An 11151-nucleotide genomic window follows, 5' to 3' on the forward strand; every position below is an offset into this window, starting at 1 on the left:
TCTTTAACATGTTTAATTGGATGCATGGTTATAACTTCTGTTGGGTCAAAATGTGAAATAAAGTATTTTTTGTAAAAACAATAAGTAAACTTTGCCGTTATGTGAGAGTGTTATTTAGTTCATTATATACATACTGCAGTTACTGTCCGTTTTCCTATACACAATACACAGTGCTCTCACCATTGACGCGTGACCCCTACAAATGATGTATGTTGGGAGAATGGACACTTGCCTAGTTAACATCACTGTGTGAAAAATAACCAGTCAATATTTTATTTATTCTCCAAAACTTCTAGCAAATATATTTCTCTAACATGACCTAAAATTACAGCTAGGTTAGATGTTCAGAAATGGTCGTACTTTTGTAAAATATGAGTGAGGGCAAGGCATAGCTAGCCAACTCCCCGTGTTATTTGAATGGAGATTTGACCGAAAATATTGGTATCGGACCGCTCACTTCTGAAGGATGCCACAAAAAACCCGGTAAAAGCTACATTTAAATTATTCTAAATAGGTTCTAGAAAATAAAGTTTTGTAACATGTCCTAAATTTTTAGCTAATTTAGGTGTTTGGAGAGGTCGTACTTTTGTGTTTTAGGAAGGACATGTAAACGACAGATAACACCAAAAATATGAAGAAATTATTTCTAAACCGTGTTAAGTCAAAAATCATTATGTTGCTCATTTTCAAGAATGCTGGTTTACAAAAAGCACGACATTGTCTGATTTCGTGAACAAAGCCACACATAACATTGTCGGGAACATTGTTTCCTTTCGTTTCCTTTATAATCGGTTACCCAACTGAAGCTATGAATACCAGCTTTATTGCGATATCGCACATGAAAACAGTCACTTGTGCACAACCAGAGAAGATCCGATTTAATCAGTTGAGCTGTTTCAATGAGTGTTATCTTGGTTTAATAGCTTTTAATGGGGTTAAGTCCTGCAAAGGTCGAGATGAATTCTACTGCAGACATGACTGCATCATGATAGGCATGTAGACACGCATTTCCCTAATCTCTGCATAGTCCAGAGCCCCAATGAAAATGGTCTCAAATTGATCGTCATGCAAAATGAACTCAAATAAGGAATAGTTCTCACTTTCCTATAGGAAATATAAAATAGGTCATGGTCAATAGGCCATATAGGCTGCAATGGGGGTTGACCTTTATTGATGGTTTTTGGCAATATACTCTAGCGGTGCAAACTATTCCTTTTTATTTAAGTTCATTTTACATGACGAACAATTTGAGACCATTTTCATTGAAATCGGAGCATTTTTAGTTTTGACCCCTGTGTGGCCAAAAAAACTGACCACCTCCCAATTTTGACCTTTCTGCTTATAACTCAAGAACGGTATAGTATGGCGGTCGCATAATAGGTCAAACTATACTTTTTGTGAATCGTTATGACCAGCCGTTTATGTTGCCGTGGTTTTGACCAAAACTGAGCAATTTTAAAATTCAACCCTGTTGTATGAAATTTGATCCCCGTTGACCCATCCCAAGTGGACACTTTTTGAATTTTTTAACATAGCATAGAAGTATATTTCCGAGGAGGTTGCACGCGAGGCTCTCGCTCCAACTTAACTTCGATACTAGTTTTGGTAGCACCATCCATAGAAATAGTAAACATCTCAAAAAAAGTAACTAACCCCCTTAAGATTATTAATTATTTTAAACTGTTGTGATTTGGTAGTTCACAGCATCTTACGAATGGTAGTGAGCTTTGGCAAAAACTGCATTGCTCAATTCATGTAATTCTACAATTCGTGTAGAAGAATTAAAATATCACAGATATACTTTTGTAGGTCCTGTGGTTCTTGAGTTATGTTGTAAAGAGGGCTAAAACAACAACACTTTTGTAAAACGTACATAACTCATTAACAACAACAAATTAAGCAAGTTTGTAGAATGAACTTTTGCAAAACATCAAGGTGTCAATTTTCAATAATATATTGATCTAGATAATGAAAATCGATTTTTAGGTTGCTTCGACCAACAATACCTCGTCTACCCTTAAATAATGTCCATTATTCAAAAACGGGTGATTGTATTACAAATCTGTCAAATGCGTGGGAAGTAGAATTTATTTCTGCACATTTTGACACCTTATTTGTAGCAATTGACTAAATATTGACGTCACAACGTACATTTAAATCAATGTAGCCCAAGATTTGAAAGTTGCAGTAAATTCTATTGATTTTGCATTCAGTGTAATAGTAGGAAATCTGTGTAATGATATCTGAGTGTTTTTGTATTGTAAAAATTTGTTTGTAAGTGCAATTTTCAAATCTGGACCTCACTACATTAAATTGACCGGTGTTTTATTGTTTTCTGAGCTATCGTATCAAATGAGGTGCAAAATGCGCAGAAATAAATTCTGCTCCAACGCATTTTACAGATTTGTAATACAATAGCCCCTTTTGAATAATGGCCATTATTTAAGGGGGTAAGTTACTTTTTTGAGATGTTTAGATGAGATTTCCATGCTCCATCCTTGGTAGATCTTCAAGCTTCTTCAATTGTTATTAAAATGACGCCTGAAGAAAAAGAGGTTTGTTTCGCTCCAGTTCAAAGCACAAACAGTATGCATTCGAGACTCTGAATGGATGGATGCATTGCAATGATTGAATAATCACGTCTTACCATATAAAGGCCCACTTTATTATGATAATGTATAGTCCGACAGTGCAAGAACAAAATGTTTACTTACTGACATGATCTAGACCTATCCATTACTTTTCGTATAATAAAATTTGAGTTTTGTTGTACCTTCTTGTGGTGAAAACACTGTGAATCAAACAGACATATAACCTGTCGATGAAACAACTTTGGCTCGGGACTTACACATAATAAAGGTAAGTCAGTGCATGTCTTTTCTGATCCTGTGTCATAACTACAAACCGTGGTGTTTAGACGTTCGCTTTTCGTATCTCTTTCCTTGTTGGAAAGGTATAAACGTTGAGGAGATAGGAACATGTACAGAAGATCCGGGACCTACTCTTCCATGTTTGGCTGAGTAACGGTACATGAACACGGTCTTTTGTGCCTATGTAAATTAGTCATTGTGTAAAGCTGTGTTTATACCCAGACTGAATCATTGTCGCTAACTACACAAGTTAGGTGTGCAATTTTTGAGAACGTTGACCGACAGAGCAGAGGGTGTCAATAGACCTTTTTCCCTCTATCCCACAATGCACTATTCCAGGGGGGTATCACGTAGCTCATTAACCTCATAGATCGTGTGCATCCGATGGTCTTTGCCAGGCCTTTGCAATTATTTTGTCTTAATATGGGCATACTTATGGCAAGCCACATCATTCATAAATGCGAGTTTTGCCCGCTATACTGGTCGAGGAGCCCGCTATACTGGTCGAGGAGCACGCTATGCTGGTCGAGGAGCCCGCTATACTGGTCGAGGAGCACGCTATACTGGTCGAGGAGCACGCTATACTGGTCGAGTTTCACCACGCCGAACGGCGAGTTTCACAACGCCGAACGGCGAGTTTTCACCACGCCGAGTTTTCACCACGCCGAACGGCGAGTTTTTCTGACGTCGATCTAAAAAATTAATATTCACGTAGTAGGGTCTGTAATAATAATAGGCCTACACGTAGTATAATAATGTTTAAAAACAATTTTTCAATATGAAGGCAATATCGTGTTTTACAACCCACTGTTTTTGGCTCCAAAGTTGGAATCACTAGCTTACTGAAAATTGGTCGCTCTATGAAAAATGACAGGCCCTACATGTATATATCAGGTGTTGCCCTTTGAAAATGTGACTGAAGTTCTGTTTAATGTGTAAAAATGGAAAATAAATTGGAAATATCATAAATGAAATTAAAGGAAAATTGTGCTGTGTTTTATTTTAAAGGTTCTGATCTCTTTTCTTTTTCGTATATTAGGCCTATAAATTAACGTAAAAATGTTCCCGCTCTTTTCTAGTTACCGGTATTCCTCTTATCATTCTTGACCAGATAGCTCGTGATTATTTATGTGGCCCTTTAGCCTAAGTATTTCTTTATTTTGGTTTTAAGTGTAGGCCTATATAACATCACATAATATCATCATAGACATTTCACTTTTTTATGATTTTTCATTATTTTATTTTTAATTCTTAATTGTGGGCATCCTCTCTGATTATGGTCTAAATGTTTATTACACAATAAAAAGTGCTTGTCAGGAATGTGCTTTGAATTATTGAAGGAAAACAAATTTTTTGGGAAAACTGGATTTTTCTTTTTTGAAAAGAAAAATAGACTCTTTTAATTTTTGGATTAAAAAAAATAGGCGTAATAGGCCTACATATAGGCCTATTATGGGTCGGCCCTGCACATTAGGATCGGTCGGTGGAGTACAACCAAACATTTTTTGTGGTCTTTGAATGCGGCTTTCCTTGTAATGCTGCAGTACTATCCGGGGAAATACAGTAGGAAAATATATGAGACTAAAACCCATTGAGACTAAAACCATGGGCGGCACATCCCCGTATACATGTGAGTACCCGGGGGGGGGGGGGTGTTTAAAGGGCAAAAGAGTGCGCACGAAAAATGAACAAATTTCAGAGAATACCGGTTGACACTTAACCCGATCTTCAATAAATAACATTAATATAAATAACCTGACTGATTGAATTTGCAACTAACATTGAATTAGGGGTTCATTCATAGGATTTCGGGCATGATCGCTTTCTCGTATAAATCAACGATCATGCCCGAACTTGATCCTATGAATGAACCCCGTTCATACAACATTCTGAACATTCAAGTAGCAATACAAATAATACATGCGCGTGTAGGCCTGCGCAAAACTAGCAAATCGTGGATCGCGTTAATTGGGTTAAAACTCTGCGTGACGCAGCTTGTTTAAATGCCCTGTGTAGGCTTAACGGCTTAAGTCCAATCAGAAACGAGAGCAAGAGAATCCCGCTTTTAAAACTTCCGGGCACATTGATTCGTTTTATAAGAGATATACCGAAAAAACTAGATAAAAGACCCACCCCGAAAAAAAAGTTTACCAAAATTGTTTTTGAACATTATTATAATCCTACATGTAGTATTTTTTCGTGAACTATAAGTATTTTAGATCGACGTCAGAAAAACTCGCCGTTCGGCGAAACTCGCCGTTCGGGTGTGAAAACTCGCCGTTCGGCGTGGTGAAAACTCGCCGTTCGGCGTTGTGAAACTCGCCGTTCGGCGTGGTGAAACTCGACCAGTATAGCGTGCTGCTCGACCAGTATAGCGTGCTGCTCGACCAGTATAGCGTGCTCCTCGACCAGTATAGCGGGCTCCTCGACCAGTATAGCGGGCTCCTCGACCAGTATAGCGGGCAAAACTCGCATTTATGAATGATGTGGCTTGCCATACATACTGATTCCATATATGCGGATTATCGTAAAGGCCATCGATGTTACTAATTCTGCAATTATTGAATACACGAGTGATGCAGTTACGGAGCGATGCAGAACATCTGTGTAAGAGATTTATGTTTACGTCTTATTTTCATCTCCGAAAAAAAGTGAAACGGACGCCGACAAAATATCACTGCGTGTCCCGTCATTAGTTTTTCACCATTAGGCGAGAACCCGGGGACGAGAACAGAAAAAGAAAATCTAAATTAAAATAAAGAAAAATAATAGGGCCTATATAAAGAATTACTGAATGAAAGAAGAAAAAATATTTGATAAAGTATTAAAACAAATAGGGCCTTAAGGCAAATGCGTACAAAGAAATGAATAAAGAGAAACAGATAAAAGCAAAAGAAAAGAGAAGAAAATAAGACAAATTAAATCATGAAAAATCGAATAAAAACGAAAAGAACTACATATTTTGAAGAAAAGGAAAAAATAAATTAGCTTAAATTCTCCGTGATGAGAAGAACAAACAAAATGAAAGGAAGAAAGAAGAAAATAAAGTGTTGGCCTAACAAACAGAAACTAATGATCAGAAATAAAGTAAAGAAAGAAAATTCCACCATCAGAATAAATTTTTATTATTAATATTATTATTATTGGATCAATCGATCAATTAGAATAGATGTCGATTCACAGGATAGCGGTCAACGGATTACTGCGTGACAACAATAGCTGAGCGGAAGGTTACCTGTCGTCCCGTAGCCGCTTGTGTCCATAAGGCATAGAAATGTTGTTTTTTGCCCCCGAAAGGTATTAGTGATCGTGGCGCCATTACCATCATTATCGGGGATTCCTTTTTTGTGATGAAGGCACCAGTCGAAATGTCCGTATTCCAGAATGTAATGAACATAACGCTGTACTCCCCCGGGGAGATGATGTATTTTGCGACACTCATACCCCCCTGGAATAGTGCATGATGGGAAAGAGGGAAAAAGGTCTATATAGGCCTACGTGTCGCTTTTGAAAAACAGCGAATCATGCGCATACTCAGCAGGCAAATACGACGGCGATTTCGTACACTGACCATGCGTGCGATTCAGGTTTCTCCAAAAGCGATTGAGTATAAATGCATCTACCGGCGATTGTGTGTTCTCAAGTGGGTTTTATCATGTTAGTGACCTCGATCAAGCATTCAGAGGATGTTTAAAGGCATTCCCACAACCCAATGGGGTTTCTGACCTGGCTTTTGTACACATGTGGTACAGTTGGTCATACCTTGCATTGGGAATGTGTGCAAATAGCTGGTGTTTTCATCCTATTATTTAACATTCAAAACATCGAGACTTAGGAATAAAATTAATGCAGTGGGACAATATGAATGTTTCCTGTAAGAAAATCAAATATCAGTCCTAAGTCTCAACTATTTACTCGTTGGCTGCAGTTTAAAAATTACCATTTTGTGTGTGTGGCAATGGGGACTTTGCCTTTAAAATTCGGTTATATTGATCAAATTTCCCAATCATAGTGCATTGTAGGAATGCCTTTAAGCCTCGTCTGTCAAGCATTGAAATGCTGTCATTTTTTGTACTGGATCGTTCAAGCATCTCCAACAAATTTTTCAATGTAAGTGCCTCTGGCCCTAGTAGAAGTAAAAACGGATACTATGGCTAGAGTTCTAGGGCTAGTGGTGTTACATGATTTTTTGTTTTTCTCCGTGGGCCGGTGGCCTAAAGAGTTTGTTTGATAAACCTCGCTGAGCATGTTTTGCTCAGGAAATTGACAAATGAAATGTTTGAACATTTTACCTATAGCTCATTTGAAGTGGTTCATCCTCCTGAGCATTTTGATTTTTGACACCTTTTTTTAAGGGGACCGTTCACAAACAATTGTTGTTGGGGGGGGGCTGATGCAAAAATAAATCATCGCGAAAATGTCGCGCCCCCCCCTTTTCAGATCTCAAAAATTTCTGGCCCCCCTCTTTCACATGAAATTTACGGGTCAACCCCATAGAAAAGCATATAAACTCAATTTTCCCAGGAAAATTTGTGGTCATTTTTCAGCCCCCCATAGTAGGGTCAAAACCTTTAAGGCCCCCTTTTTGCATCAGGCCCCCTAACAAGTGTTTGTGAACGGTCCCTTATGAAAATCAGTTCAAAGATGAGAGAGTGCGGGCAAAAACAATCACAAAGTAGGGGGTAACCCCCTCTTTTTGTCCACATTTATAATCATTCTAAGCAAGTATAGTCTTGAAAATCACCTTATGTATTTATTTACTTGGTTTACTTTGTTTACTAGATTCAATTTTTTGTGTCCCTCCCCCTAATCCGCCTCCCCCTAAATCCACAACCACCCTTGGCACATTTCATTGCAAACATCATAAAAAAAAATCAAAATATTCAAAACAGGATATTATTACGTGAGTAATATAAATTAGCTTCAACTTAAGGGATCTAAAATGAGCGTTTATTGCGTTTCGACAGTATTTTTTGTGGGACATGAGAGCACCTCGGACCTATCGAATTGCATTCTGAATACGAAGCATGTCTTTCTGATATCAAATAATTTTCATTTTTGAAAATCACAATATAATACAAATTTTATGGCAAATTATAAAAATTTGATATTTTTCAAATTTTGATATATAACAGTCCTCGAAGTAAATTATATAAATCTAATGATATATTCTTAAAGTGTATGTAGCAGGAGGAAAAGCCGACGGTCAATTGAAAATTTTGACCTTTCATATTGAAGATATGGATTTTTTCCCAAAAAGACCTAATTTTTTTGGTGTTTTGGAAAAAAAATCCATATCTTCAATACGAAAGGTCAAAATTTTCAATTGATCGTCGGCTTTTCATCCCACCTACATACACTTTAAGTATAAATCATCAGATTTATAAAGTTTACTTCAAGTACTGTTAAATATAAAAATATCAATTTTTAATGATTTGCCATAAAATGTGTATTAAATTGCGAATTTCAAAAATCAAAATTATTTGATATCAGAATGACATTCTTCGTATTCAGAATGCAATTCGATATGTCTGATGTGCTCTGATGTCCCAAAATAAATACTGTCCAAACGTTCATACCCCAGCCCTTAAGAGACCTAATTGAATCTTCTAAGTGAAGGAATACTCAAGAGACAGTGTTTTGAAATCCATGCATGCTGCACATCAAAATGTAACAAAACCACCTTTTTGGGTACCCCAGTATAATTATAACGCAACAATATATTGAAATATTATAAAGTTTAGTTTTGAAGATTATTATATGTTATGTATACTATAACTCAATGGGGAAATATATTTTTATATTTTGAAGAGAAAATTGTCACAATATTTTGTTCTATATAGCACGAAATGGGCTCAATTAGGTGAATTAAGGAAATATTTGTATTATGAAAATAATCTAACCTATAGCGAAGTTTTTGATGGAATATGCATTAAATAACATATACAATCATTTCATATCACATTTTTAAAAGTTAAAACCCTAAAATATGACTGAAATTGACCAAAATTGGCCAATTCAATTGTGTAATGTTATATGCATAATGTTATATTGATTGCAACGACCGAGGGCCAAAAACACCTTTACTCAAGAACATAATATGGTTTATGGAATGATATGGGCCGTAGTGGTCAGCGACAACCTTTTAAGTTTGCTGAGGCTTGTGGATCACAGGCGTCCAGGCGTTGTGCCTGTGAGTAGCGCAGTGGTTATTTGGACCCCGAGTTATGGCTAGGGTGTGCGCTCTTGTAGCAGCAAAGTCCATGAATTGTTGTTTAATGGTTTGTTTAAGGGCTGGTGATTTATACTTAAAGTGTATGTAGGTGGGATGAAAAGCCGACGATCAATTGAAAATTTTGACCTTTCGTATTGAAGATATGGATTTTTTTCCCCAAAACACAAAAAAAAATTAGGTCTCCCTGCTACGTTAAGAATATATCATTAGATTTATATAATTTACTTCGAGGACTGTTATATATCAAAATTTGAAAAATATCAAATTTTTATAATTTGTCATAAAATTTGTATTATATTGTGATTTTCAAAAAATGAAAATTATTTGATATCAGAAAGACATGCTTCGTATTCAGAATGCAATTCGATAGGTCCGAGGTGCTCTCATGTCCCACAAAAAATACTGTCGAAACGCAATAAACGCTCATTTTAGATCCCTTAATAAACCAGACTTCAGCAAGTCGACTGCGATTTTTTTTATTATGTCTACTTGCTGAAGTCTGGTTTATTCAACAAACCACTAAACAACAATTCATGGACTTTGCTGCTACAAGAGCGCACACCCTAGACTTAATACCACAAATAACCATCGCAACCAGGATCAGCTCCCCGAGTTTCGCACGGGTTATAACCAGACAAGTTCCTTGTCCAGGGGAATTTTAAGCTAACTCATATTTTCCACGATCGATTGACGAGAGCGTACCAGGCACCATTCGAACCCGCAACCTCTCGCACCACATTCGAACGCCTTATCGATTGAGCTAACTTGACATGCAGAAGAATTCCCCTTTAACGTACTGTAAATCTCCTTCGTTTGCTGGATTCTAATAGCACATTATTGGCCACTTGGCTATGCAAACTGACGAGCTCACGGAACGCCAAGGAGTAGGAATGCCAAGGAGTAAAAAGAGGAAAACGCAACTTGTTTTAAATCAAACACCAAAGGCATAATTGGTAAAACAATTATGCCTTTGGTGTTTGGGAATATGTAATGAACCAATATGGATGGAAATGAATGAAAATGGATAGGAATGGTGCAGATGAGTCGGAATGGGTCCAAATTATGTAAACGATGACTTCAAAGAGAGGTTGAAATGCTTGAAAAAGTGCGATAACACAATCAACAAGAATATTCCTTAAAAAGGACAAGCCCTTAATAAAAATTCCCTTTAAAAGGGAAGGCCAGCCTCAATGCAGAAGAGGTCTTGTAAATAGTTTGGGTCACCGTGAAAGGCATTTTTAGGATCACGCTTACATCCATGTTACATGACAGTTCACCAAACCATCAATGGTGAGAACATGCACACTGAAACAGCAAAAACATTAACTCCTATAACTCCTGTCAACTCTTTAATATTACTCCAAATTGTTCTGTCTTTTTTGTCTTTACTGCTTTTTACCCATGCTTATTATTAAAATCAAAAAATACACTGCAGTTGTTAGTTAATTCGCTATGTAAACTCAACTTACATGCACATTTTATTTTAAAATGATTTTATATTATTTCGCAATGTATAGTTTACTATAAAGTAGATAGTGGCAAGCACATGATAAAGGACTGATCATTCACTACAATCTTCACTTTTAAACTGTATTTTTTGAATGTGTTGATTGTTAGTCCGAAACTCCTGCAAAGCTATGGACATGGCATCTTACCTACTCCATTCTGTAATAGTATGCATTGTGTGTTTTCTGTTAAAGATAGCAATAATATCATCAATAACATTTTGAGTCAATTTTATCCATAAAACGATACAGGATAGGATAGATAATTACTTTGACTTCAATGTGGTCCATATAATGAAGATTTTGATTCTACAACATTATTAGATCTGTTATCAACATATCAATTATGCACTCACAGGCAACCAAACATCATGCTATGCTCAGTAGTCCACTGATATGACCTTGTTCCAGTGATCATTCCCCGCTAATTACTAATTGTTGACCATATATGCTGATTGCTGAACAAGTTTATGTTTATATGTGTAGGCCTAACCTATGATAACTTTTTAAGTCATAATTAATTCAAACATAACTTTGGCAT

Source organism: Amphiura filiformis, chromosome 9 (assembly GCF_039555335.1).
Source record: "Amphiura filiformis chromosome 9, Afil_fr2py, whole genome shotgun sequence".
NCBI classification, from domain to species: Eukaryota; Metazoa; Echinodermata; class Ophiuroidea; order Amphilepidida; family Amphiuridae; genus Amphiura; species Amphiura filiformis.